The sequence below is a fragment of the Primulina huaijiensis genome, chromosome 10 (genome assembly GCF_012295235.1).
Source record: "Primulina huaijiensis isolate GDHJ02 chromosome 10, ASM1229523v2, whole genome shotgun sequence".
NCBI classification, from domain to species: domain Eukaryota; kingdom Viridiplantae; phylum Streptophyta; class Magnoliopsida; order Lamiales; family Gesneriaceae; genus Primulina; species Primulina huaijiensis.
Window position 1 is genome coordinate 14,390,888 of NC_133315.1, and position 12,314 is coordinate 14,403,201.

The 12,314-nt window shown below is 38.5% G+C and overlaps 1 long non-coding RNA gene across 1 annotated transcript; it reads right to left on the reverse strand.

Moving 5' to 3' along the window:
* Positions 1-569: 569 nt before the first annotated feature.
* Positions 570-11,098, reverse strand: LOC140986418 (uncharacterized). The gene is made up of 3 exons (XR_012176939.1): positions 10,991-11,098; positions 928-1,013; positions 570-839 (listed from the first exon to the last, which is right to left on the reverse strand). It is a non-coding gene; the product is annotated as an uncharacterized lncRNA (long non-coding RNA).
* Between the last annotated feature and the right edge of the window lie 1,216 nt (positions 11,099-12,314).

Sequence of the window (12,314 nt, forward strand, 5' to 3'; positions counted from 1 at the left end):
GATTATTGTTCGAACTAAGTTGTTATTGTGCGTTTGCAGCCATTTTCGTCGAGAAGACAATCTCAGTTTTCAACCCAGCCCAACCATTGTGTGTTGTTTTCCGTCAAGAGGATTTCAACTCACGCTGTTCTTGTTATTGTTCGAAACCCGTGTGCTCTCAGGTGTCAACCCCCATGAGTCGTGACCTCTGTTAAGTGCTTCTCTCCTTCTTTAATAAGCTTTGATTGAATCATTTCATTAAACCACCAGGTGAATTTTTGTTAATTGTTCTTCTTGTGAATTTCCAGCCTATTTTGCACACTTCCTGAGTTCCGCTGAAGCGAACAAAATTAAAAAAAAAAAAATTGGCAAAGAAGAGTTTGTAATCGAGTTAATAAAAGATTGGAAATCAAGCAATCAAAATCTTCTAACAAATGTATATGGTGTTTGTGTCGGAGCAAATTTAGCCTGAAATTTTGCTTGATTTGTTAGTTTACTGTCCGATGACAATTTCTTTGGTAACGGTATTAAGATTACTTTACCGTGAGTTGTGATAGAAATGATGATCGAATCATCCTACATTGGAAGCATAAAACGAACATTATTACGCAATCCATAAACCATAACAAACAGAATCAAAGCTGTTTGTAAGACAACCCAATTGCATAAATTAACACCCTAATTCAATATCTCTAAAGTCTCTAGCAAAAAAAACAAACAAAATCATCATTATTTAGCAACTTCTTGTACCACATTAGACGGATTCTGCAGAGGCGATCCACCGTCAACATTTTGCTGCTTCTTAATCATTGACTTTCTTTCTAGATCTTTCCATTTGTTAATCCCCACGGTGCACAGAACTTCAAAACGAAAAACACAATAGAACTTTTCGATTAACATAAAACTGAAGCAGAACAATGAATTAGCCAGAGATTATTGTCCGCGTACCTCCGGCTCCGACGAAGTAGAGCAGTCGAACTAGCTTCGGGCCAACCTCTTGGCCGACGGATAGAGGTATCATCTCTTAAGTCCGACTACCAAAAGCCTAGAATGAAAGTGAAATTTTTATCGTTATATTTGTACATACTTAATCCAATAATTGGTCATCTCTTATGCAAATTATGTGATATCATTTCAAATGAAATTTAATGATAAAGAGGTTGAGGCTGCTCCAACTGTGATAAGTCAAGTACTTGCATCGCAAAATGAGAGTTGTTTCAATCGAGGAAAATGAAATATCTCAATATGAGACTTCAGATGCTGAAATTAGGGGAGCGAATGATGGAAATAAAAGAAAATTTAGATCTCTTGCATGGGATCATTTTGAGAGGAAGCTAATTGGAGGAAAATGGAAAGCGATATGCAATGATTGTAAAAAGTATTTAGGTGGTGAAAGTAAGAATGGTACCCGACAGTTATTTGATCACATAAAAACATGTTTGCACACAAAACAGAAGACTATAAAACAATCTCTATTGCAACTAACAAATCCAATGATGGGATAACAATGTTGGGACATACCATTTCAACCAAGATCACGAGAGGGCAGAGCTTGCGAATATGATTATATTGCATGAGTACCCACTATCTATGGTTGATCATGTGGGCTTTAGAAGGTACTCTTATGCCTCACAACCGTTATTTAAAATTGTTTCCTGGAACACAATTAAGAACGACATAATGAAGATATTTGAGCATGAAAAAGATAAAACAATGAAATTATTAGATTCAACTGCTAGTCAGATTGCATTGACAACTGATATGTGGACGTCAAGTAATCAAAAAAGATGATTCATAGCGATCACTTCACACTTCATCGATGCTTCATGGAAACTACAAAGTCGGCTTGTGAGGTATATTTTTTCTTCTCTCTTTAACTTTGTACTTGTATTTATCATTAATAATATTACTATCATTGTCAAAATTTATTATATTTCTTTTTTTACTATGTTTATATATGTGACGTGTCCACATACTGCTGAGGTCCTTGCAAATGCCTTGTTGATTGCCTATTGGATTGGAATTTGGATCGTAAGTTATCTACTTTAATTGTTGATAATTGCACAACTAATGATGCTATGATTGAGCTTATTCTAGATAAGCTTCCTCCGAGTTCACTTATTTTATGAGGTACATTATTTCACATGCGGTGTTGTGTCCATATGTTATGGGCCCAAACCTATTGAGCTCAGTGAGTCCAAGATTATCAAGCCCATTACCGGAAGAGTCAGAGAAGATCCGGCCCAAGATTGTTAACGTATATGTTAGGAGGGGGAAGGGAACACGTGAGAAGTAAGTATAAAAGGAGAGGGGAGGTTGGGTAGTGAGGTATTCAGAAATATTCAGTGAGTAAACTACTAACATTCTATTAGTGAGAGAGAGAGTGATTGTAACAGCATTCAGTTATTTTTCCTTTACAATATATATTATAATTTCTGTTCAAGTGATCGGAATATATCTCGAAGGCCACAACAAATTGGTCTGACCTGCCGGATACGAGGGAGCGACGGAATACTATGGCCAGCACCCGATCAGAAGCCAAGATAGAAAGCATGGAGAAGACGTTGATGGGAGTGCAAGACAACATGTCACAAGTGCAAGGTAGGCTGGATAAGATCGATAGAGCTGTGGAGGGATTATTAAGTCTGAGGGAAATAATGGAACAAATGATCAAGGCAGAAGGAGGAGCAACGGTAATGAGCAATGAGGGGGGAGGACAACCCGGGGTAGGAAACGAGATGCACGAGAAGGATGAAAGCGTGGCACACCTGGAAAGGGAACAGGAGGAAGGCGCGGAGGAAGTGAGGATGGCATTGAAGAAAATTGAATTACCTGCTTTTGAAGGAGAGGATCCTTTGGGATGGTTGGGGAAAATGGAGCAGTATTTCGAAGTCCACGAAACCCCACGGAATTGCAGGCTCAAGCTAGCTTACATTTGTATGCAGGGTACCACTGTGCATTGGTTCCGATCGATGAAAGTAAGGATTCCAAACATGGGTTGGGATAGGTTTGCAGAAGAACTGATCAAACGTTTCAGTGGAATTGATGCCAACCCATTTGAACTAATGGCATCCCTGAATCAAGAGCAGCAATCGGTGGACGCTTACATCGAGCGTTTTGAGATGTTGATTGCGCAGCTGGGAGAGGTTCAGGAAGATCAAAGCCTCGGCTACTTCATGAGTGGGCTGAGGGAGGAGATACGGCGGAGGATGATTGTGCACGCACCCCGAACGGTGGATCGTGCGATGATGTTGGCAAGAGGGCTGGAGAGAGAATTGTATGGGACGGCGGTGGATCGGGGAAGAAGTAAATTCGGATTGGGCTTGGGGTATGCGCAGAAACCGGTAACTAATGTGGGCTGGGCCAATCAGGCTCCAGTGCATGATAGGGACCGAAACAAAAATTACCCACAGCCCAATAACAATCTGCGAACACTGAGCCCAGGAGAGCAGAGAGCACGAAACTCGCTTACACCGCAATCTCATGGTTCTGGGCCTCGGGGCCAAGCAGGAGGAGGGACTGGAGGAGCGATGAGAATACCAGATCAGAAAAGTCGTGATGGCAGAGTGGTATCTCATCAGGAATTCTTACACAGACGGGAGAAAGGATTGTGTTTCAAATGTGGAGAACCCTACCACCCGATGCACTGCTGTGTAAATAAGAGCCTGAGAGTGACGATTCTAGCAGAGGAAGAAGAAGATGGCAAATGGGAGCAAGTCGAGTTAGAGGAAAAAAACGAAGAGGCGAGGAGAGAAGCAATAGAGGCGGGGGAAACTCACGTGGAATACAACACCCTTGAGTTGCCCTTGTACTCTGTCAACGGCATAAACCACCCACAAACATTGAAGATGAAGGCGAGGGTGGCTGGAAGGGAGGTAGTAGCAATGGTGGACAGTGGCGCGAGCCACAATTTCATCTCAAAAAAATTAATATCCGAATTGGGGCTCGCTGTTGACAGGAACGTGTTTTTTGGGGTGTGTCTTGGGGACGGGTGTCGGGTGTCGTGTCAGGGGGTATGCAGGGAGTTGGAGGTAGATATGGGGCCATGCCGAATCCTGATTGAAGGATATTTGTTTGAGTTAGGGGGCATTGACCTCATTTTGGGAGTTGATTGGCTTCGGACGTTGGGGGATGTTGTGTTGAACTGGAAGAAAATGGAGATGCGATTTAGCAGGCTTGATCAAGCAGTTATTTTAAAGGGGGACCCGTCCCTTAGCAGATCCATGGTATCCCTCAAAGGGATTGCCAAGGTGAGTGAGGTCGAATTCTGTGGAGCAGTGTTACTCAAATGGAAGGGAGAAAAAAAGGGTGGGGCAGGAAAGAGAGAAGGTGAGGATGCAATGGGCAACATTCTGGCCAACTACGAAGAGGTATTTCAAGAACCTTGTGGATTACCTCCTAGTAGGAGCCAAGATCATGTTATCAATATAAAGGAGGGCTGTGGGCCGGTATCGGTGAGACCATATCGGTATGCTCACCATCAGAAAGATGAGATTGAGAAGATGGTGAGGGAAATGCTCACTTCAGGAGTGATACAAGTCAGCAACAGTCCCTACTCGAGCCCAGTTATATTAGTGAAGAAAAAGGATGGGAGTTGGCGTTTTTGCATTGATTACCGAGCATTAAATGACATTACCATTGCTGATAAGTACCCTATTCCAGTGGTGGAGGAGTTGTTTGATGAATTACATGGAGCGACATACTTTTCTAAGCTGGACCTCAAATCTGGATACCATCAGATTCGAGTCCAAACTGCTGATGTACACAAAACGGCATTCAGAACACATGAAGGCCACTACGAGTTTCTAGTTATGCCCTTTGGGCTAAAAAACGCACCGGCCACGTTCCAAGCTACCATGAATGAGGTATTGCGCCCTTATTTGCGAAAATTTGTATTAGTTTTCTTTGATGATGTCTTAATTTACAGTAAGAGTTGGGAGGAATATGTGCAACATGTGGAAGTGGTGTTACAAGTACTGCAGCAACACCAACTGGTATTGACTAAAAAAAATGCTAGTTTGGAGTCAAACAGGTGGAGTATTTGAGGCATGTCATCACGGGTCAGGGGGTAGAAGTGGATCAGAATAAGGTTGCAAGTGTGGTACATTGGCCACAACCACAGAACACCAAAGGACTGCGGGGATTTCTGGAGTTAACAGGATATTACCGGAAGTTTATTAAGGACTACGGTAAGATTGCAAGACCACTCACCGAGCAGCTGAAGAAGAACAACTTTGGGTGGGAGGAGAAAGCCCAAAGAGCCTTCGAAAAGCTCAAGCAAGCTATGGTTACTGCCCCAGTATTGCGAATGCCGGATTTTTCTAAAGCGTTCGTGATAGAATGTGACGCTTCGGGAGTAGGAGTAGGAGCCGTGTTGGCCCAGGAGGGCCAGCCGATTGCCTTTTTCAGTAGGGCATTGGCGGATCGAGCATTGTCCAAATCGACATATGAGAGAGAATTAATGGCTTTAGTTTTGGCAGTTCAACATTGGCGTCACTATTTGTTGGGACGTAAATTTGTGATGATAACTGATCATAAGCCCTTGAAGAACCTGTTACAACAGCGTATAACCACGCCGGACCAACAGTATTGGTTGGCCAAGTTGTTGGGTTATGAATTTGAAATAAAGCACCGAGCGGGAGCAGAAAATGGGGCAGCAGATGCACTATCAAGAAGGGAAGACAAGGGAGAGCTGAATGCTTTAACAAAAACAGAATGGATGGGGGTAAAAGAGATACAAGAGGCGGTGAACAATGACCCTGAGTTCAAACACATCATAGAAAAGGTGAGAATGGCTCCAGAAAGCAGCAAACATTATTCGTTGATTAATGGGTGTCTGCTCTTCAAAGGCAGATTGGTTGTTCCACCAGCATCAGCATGGGTCTCAAAGTTGTTAACTGAATTTCACGCTACTCCTATTGGGGGACACTCAGGAGCTTTTCGAGTGTATAAAAGGATCGCCAATAATTTTTTTTGGCCAAGGATGAAAAAGGATATTTACAAGTTTGTGGCTGAATGTGGGGTGTGTCAAAAGCAGAAGTATGAAGCTGCAACCCCAGCAGGGTTGCTGCAACCATTGGTGATTCCAGAAGCTATCTGGGAAGACTTGGCTATGGATTTTATTACGGGGATGCCAAAATCGAAGGGTTATGAAGTAATATTAGTAGTGGTTGACAGGTTATCTAAGTACGGCCATTTTTTACTCCTTAAACGGCCGTATACTGCCAGTTCTGTGGCAGAAATCTTCACACGCAACGTGGTCAAGTTACATGGGATTCCAAAGACAATTGTCAGTGACAGAGATGCAGTGTTTATGAGTATATTCTGGTCTGAGTTGTTTCGACTACAAGGAACTCAACTCAAGATGAGCACGACTTATCATCCGGAGACAGATGGACAAAGTGAAGCTTTGAATAAATGTGTGGAAACTTATCTGCGTTGTTTCTGCTCCGAACAACCCAAAAGTTGGTCACAATGGTTGCACTGGGCAGAATATTGGTACAACACTTCATATCAAACTGCTGCTCAAATGACTCCATTTGAAGTGGTGTATGGGAGAAAACCTCCTACCTTAACTAAGTTCTTACCAGGAGAAACTAAGGTGTATGCAGTCTCGCAAGCATTGGAGGACAGAGATGAACTCTTGAGGCAGCTCAAATACAACTTGGAACGGGCTCAACAACGAATGACCAAATACGCCAACAAAAGGCGTAGAGAAGTTCATTTCCAAGAAGGCGATGTGGTGTATATGAAGTTACGACCACACCGCCAAAATTCTGTTTCTACAAGGGTGTTTCAGAAACTGGCAGCAAGATACCATGGGCCTTATCAGGTGCTGAAGAAAGTAGGGCAAGTGGCTTACAGTTTGAAGCTGCCCGAAGGATCCAAGATACATCCGGTCTTTCACGTGTCATGTCTGAAAAAAGCAGTGGGTCGAGAGCCTGATGAAATTAAATTGCCTAGTGAAGTGGATACTGATTTGTTTCTCAATTTCGAACCTGAAAGAATTTTGGCCGAGAGACCTAAGCGAGTACAAGGGAAGATTGCCCCACAGTTGCTGGTACAATGGAGAGGAAGAACGGTTGAGGAAGCCACGTGGGAAGACAAGGAAAACTTCATGACACAGTTCCCTGGATTTCGCCTTGAGGACAAGGCGAATTTTGATGAGGCAAGGAATGTTATGGGCCCAAACCTATTGAGCTCAGTGAGTCCAAGATTATCAAGCCCATTACCGGAAGAGTCAGAGAAGATCCGGCCCAAGATTGTTAACGTATATGTTAGGAGGGGGAAGGGAACACGTGAGAAGTAAGAATAAAAGGAGAGGAGAGGTTGGGTAGTGAGGTATTCAGAAATATTCAGTGAGTAAACTACTAACATTCTGTTAGTGAGAGAGAGAGTGATTGTAACAGCATTCAGTTATTTTTCCTTTACAATATATATTATAATTTCTGTTCAAGTGATCGGAATATATCTCGAAGGCCACAACACCATATTTTGAAGTTGGTTGTGAGGGATGGACTATAATTAATTAGTAGTAGTATTGAAACAATTCAGTATAGTGCCGGATTTTGGACAACAACGCCAAAAAGAGATGAAAAATTTATTGAAATAGCTCGACAATTGAAGGTTCCAAGCACTAAAAAATTGGAACTTGATTGCAAAACACGTTGGACCTCTACATATTTAATGTTTAGCACTGCATTGGAATATAAAGATGTGTTTGCTTGTTTGAAACACCGTGAGAATTTATATGAAAGATTTCCCACACAAGAAGATTGGTCAAAAGTAAGATATTTCTTCTAGATTGGAGATTTTTTATGATGCCACAGATATGTTTTCAGGGACTAAATATCCCACTATAAATCTTTTCTTCTCAACTATTTGTGATATTAAGTTGGCAATTGATGATTGGCTTCTTCCGGATGATAATGTTGTGAATACAATGGCAACGAATATAAAATTAAAGTTTGAAAAGTATTGGGAAGTGATGAATTGTTTATTGGCAATTGGGAGCATTTTAGATCAGAGGTACAAGATGAAGACAATTCAATTTTATTATCCTTTTGTTTATGGTGATATGTCTTCATTTGAGATTGAAAAATAAAGAAAAAGTTGTACGACGTTGTTGGAGAGCACAAAAAGAAATCCAAACAATCTCAGGAAGTGAAAGATTCACAATCTTCATATTTAAGGCCTCCACTTCCTAAGCGTGGTAGTTATGCTGATAAATTTGAGATGTTCATACTAATACTGAACTTGAGAAGTCGGAGTTGGATTATTATTTAGAAGAATCTCTCTTGCCAAGAAATACAAGTGACTTTGATATCTTATGCTGGTGGAAGACGGATGAGATCAAATATCTCATTTTGCATGATATTGCAAAGGATGTGTTGGCCATTCATGTGACGCATGTTGCTTCTGAATCAACATTAAGTACTAGTGGGAAAGTTTTAAGTGCTTACTGTAATTGACCTCATCCTAAAAATGTGGAGGCTTTGATGTGTGCTCGAGATTGGTCATGCCTTGAAACTCAAGGTATTAAATAGTTTCAAAACAAATTGTTTATGATACTTTATTTATTTTTTAATTTATAATATTTTTTATTTATTTTGTCTTATTAGATTCTATAGCTTCAAATGATCAAAGTTTTGACAATGATTCTAATATATATGTAAGTAATAAGTTGTTTTTGTTTATTTGTTATTGTATTAAAGTGTTTTAAATTTATATATTTTTTCTCTGTCTTATTATTTTGTAGGAGTCGGAGTCATGCACTAACAGTAATACTGATTACTGCATGGAGTGACGTAATGGAGAAGAAAGTAATCTGATGATGCTAAAGAGTTTGATCTTTTTTATTCATTGAACTATGGATTTTTTATTTTTTTTTTGAGGAGATTGAACTATGGATTATTAATGTCATGATATGTGTATTGTTTAAATTATATTAGTTTTATGTAAGTCACTGAATTTTTGTATCAATATTCTTTTAAGTCAAATTAAAAAAATTTTGTGTCAATTCAATGAAAACTTGAAGTTCCATAAAAAAAAAAGTATTTCAAGTGGGGTCGGGGATGGGGATTCCCCGATTAGGTAGAATCGGGGATGGGATCGGGGATGGGGATGACAAACCCACCCCCACCCCCGCTCATTGCCATCCCTAACTTGGAAGCAAGGTCTAACCTGCCATCACAAGTTTTGGCTATGTCAATGAGATGCTCCAGCGCTTCATTTAAAGTAGTAGTGTCAGATGCAACTAATAATGGCTGAAGTATATTGTCCGGCACAGGAAGGTCTAGTGATATGTTGTCATTCATTATTTGCAGTTGATTTGGAGGGTGACAAATGAATCAACACCGAGCTCTTTGACTTAATTTTCAGTAATCTACAAGTAGTATCCTGTACAATATACTGTCCGTCAATGCCAATAAACAAGTTTTACAAGACCATTGTAGCATCAACTAGCCAAAAACACATTAATGCACATCGCTGTTATTTTCTCATGTTTTCTGCATTAAATTAATCCTTAATCCTGGATATAATACACAAACTATTTCAAAATAAAATGCATAAAGCAATTGAACTAACACAAATATGTGATTTTGTATAGCAGATTTAGAATAAATGAATTGTACAATGCAACATATATTACGATGATTACTCTTCATGATAAGACCAAAGGCATTACATAATAATAGCAAATTTCATGAAAAAAATCAACAAAATTTACCAGTTATGAATAAATATCACGCTGATCATATTTCATTACGATTGGGACTTCATCAAACACTTCAGCATGATATAGTAGTAACATCTGATAAATTTATTTTGCTTCATATATTCCTTTCCCCACCCTCAACCGCCCTCACACACACAGTGCACTCAGACAAACACACATATATGCAGAGATAACATTTCAAACCCAAAATATTTACTACTAAAGCTGCTTTGTGGCAGTGGAAGCTGGAAAGTATAGGTCAGCAGAAGATACAAACACTCCCTGGAGTTTGTGCAACTTGATCTTACAAACTTGCAGCACTTTAAAGCTATGATAGAAATAAACACATTTATAGAAGAAATATCTGAGATGTTTATTTGAAATCGTAAAACATATAAGTTATATAAGTTTAACATGTTACAGAAACATATAGGAAAATGATAGTATCTTTTTACATATTAATTAATTCAGTTTCTAACCAAAAAAGTTAAATATGTGCATGCTTGTATAAAATATTTGATTCCCTTATCAACTTGTACTTGTCAGCATAACGTAAACATGAAATTCACCACGTCTCAAATAGGATGTTTTACTTGGAGCTATATTTTCTGCTGCGCCAACATTGACTCTCCCCTTGTGCTTTACATTAGGCTAATAAGTTGAATGCACAACATTAACTAAAAGATCAGAATGGATACAAATATTATACATTAAGAGTACCTTTCTCAGGTTTTTACAAGTGTTCTATTTTAAAAAACCTCAAGCATTTTTTTTGCACTTTTTAAAAAGTTCTCCATATACATCAATTGTCTTAAAAAAGTCTTTTAAGTGGAATAGCTTCTCCATTTAAATGCTCTATAATTTTCATGACATATCTCGGTTGTAAATCATGTTTGAGCGGTGGCTAGAGCTCGATTCAAATTTGTGCAAGTTGAAAATTTCAGACTCCAGCTGTTAATGAGCCTACGAAGATCGAAAATCAAATGAAGATGAAGCAAAACTTTGAAAACTGGAAATGAAATTACAATTGAATAAATAAGGTGGGATAAACAGAAACATCCGGCCTTTACCATTACAGTTAGAGAATAAGGCATAAAAACATTACAAGGAAATTAATCTTCGAAAATTCGAAACTTAAGATAGAAACACAAACACAGTTTGAATCGAAGTGGTGAAATTGATTATAGTATTTTGAAGTTCAGTCATCACCATTAATGTATCGATAGTGCACCACCGATGACAAATAAATATGAAGATACTCACAGCAAAGTAAGAGATTCAACAAACCCAGACCTATGATTTATGAGACTTGAACAACGGCGGAGGCGGAGGAACGGCGGGCGGTGGAGGAGGCGGAGCTGAAGATGGTGGAAGGTCTTTAAACCGGAGAGGCTAAATGGGTAAATGGAACTGGGCCGTGGATATATATAGGATAAACCAACTAAGTTGGGTGGTCCATTTTGTTTTAAATAGTTAATTTTTATGTGAAAATTTTATGATACGTGTACATGAATTAATTTGATATGATTATTATTATTGTATTAATTTATTTTTACGAAAGAGAATTTTAAAACCTAATAAAAAATTTAAAGTGTCTTTATAATATTTTAAAATAAAATTATCAAGGAAATATTGTCATTTCATGAACATTACACCTCATCTAATTATAGCAATAATGATAATAATAATTTATATTATATAATTTAATTAATGTTAAATTAGAAAAAAATCATCGATTCAAATTTCACTTTAGAATTTACTTCTTAGGACATAAATTTTAGTTTAAACTCTCCAATTTCGAAAAAATATCAAAAATATCTTTAATTTTATAATTTGGCCAAAAATTATATTAGAACCGATGTAAAATTATTTCGAACATACAGTGTATTATTATTGTGTAATTAAATGTTTGAACAAGAAATTTTTATCATAAGCTAGAGATCCAATCATGTGTTCGAGATTAAAAATTTACATGACTTATCTCAATATTTTTTAATATTTACAAGNGCACCATTACCACCAGCTATAGCTTTTGGTAAAGCGGCAAGCGCTCGGTCCTACAATTGGTATCAGAGTCAAGGTCACGGGTTCGATTCCCATTGATTGCAAGGAGTGCAATTATTGAGAAAAAGATTGTTGGGTGCAATAATTGTCTCTGCTTGGTAGAGCGGTCGAACCGTGGTGCTTGAGCTGCTGTGCGGTTTAAAAGATTTGAGTTGCACTATTACCACCAGATATAGCTTTTGGTAAAGCGGTAAGCGCTCGGTCCTACAGAATCCGTAAAATTATTATTCAAAGTAATATGTTCCTAGAAATTGTCCCGGATTCCTCTAAATTCTTCGGAGATCTTAGAGAGATCAAAAAGATGGTACAGAACTATGGTAATCAGCTAACTACATACAACATAAAATTGAAGAAATCTTTAAAAAAACAAGAAAAAATTCTTGGAACATTAAAGTATTTTCAAACATGAATTCAAACTCTATAACAAAAACCAAATTTTAGTAAAAGAATCTCGGAATGAATATTACCACCATCCTTCGGTGCTTATTACACCAAAGAATAATTGTCATGGTAATACCAAAACCTTTAATCGACGAATAAAAAATGATCATTC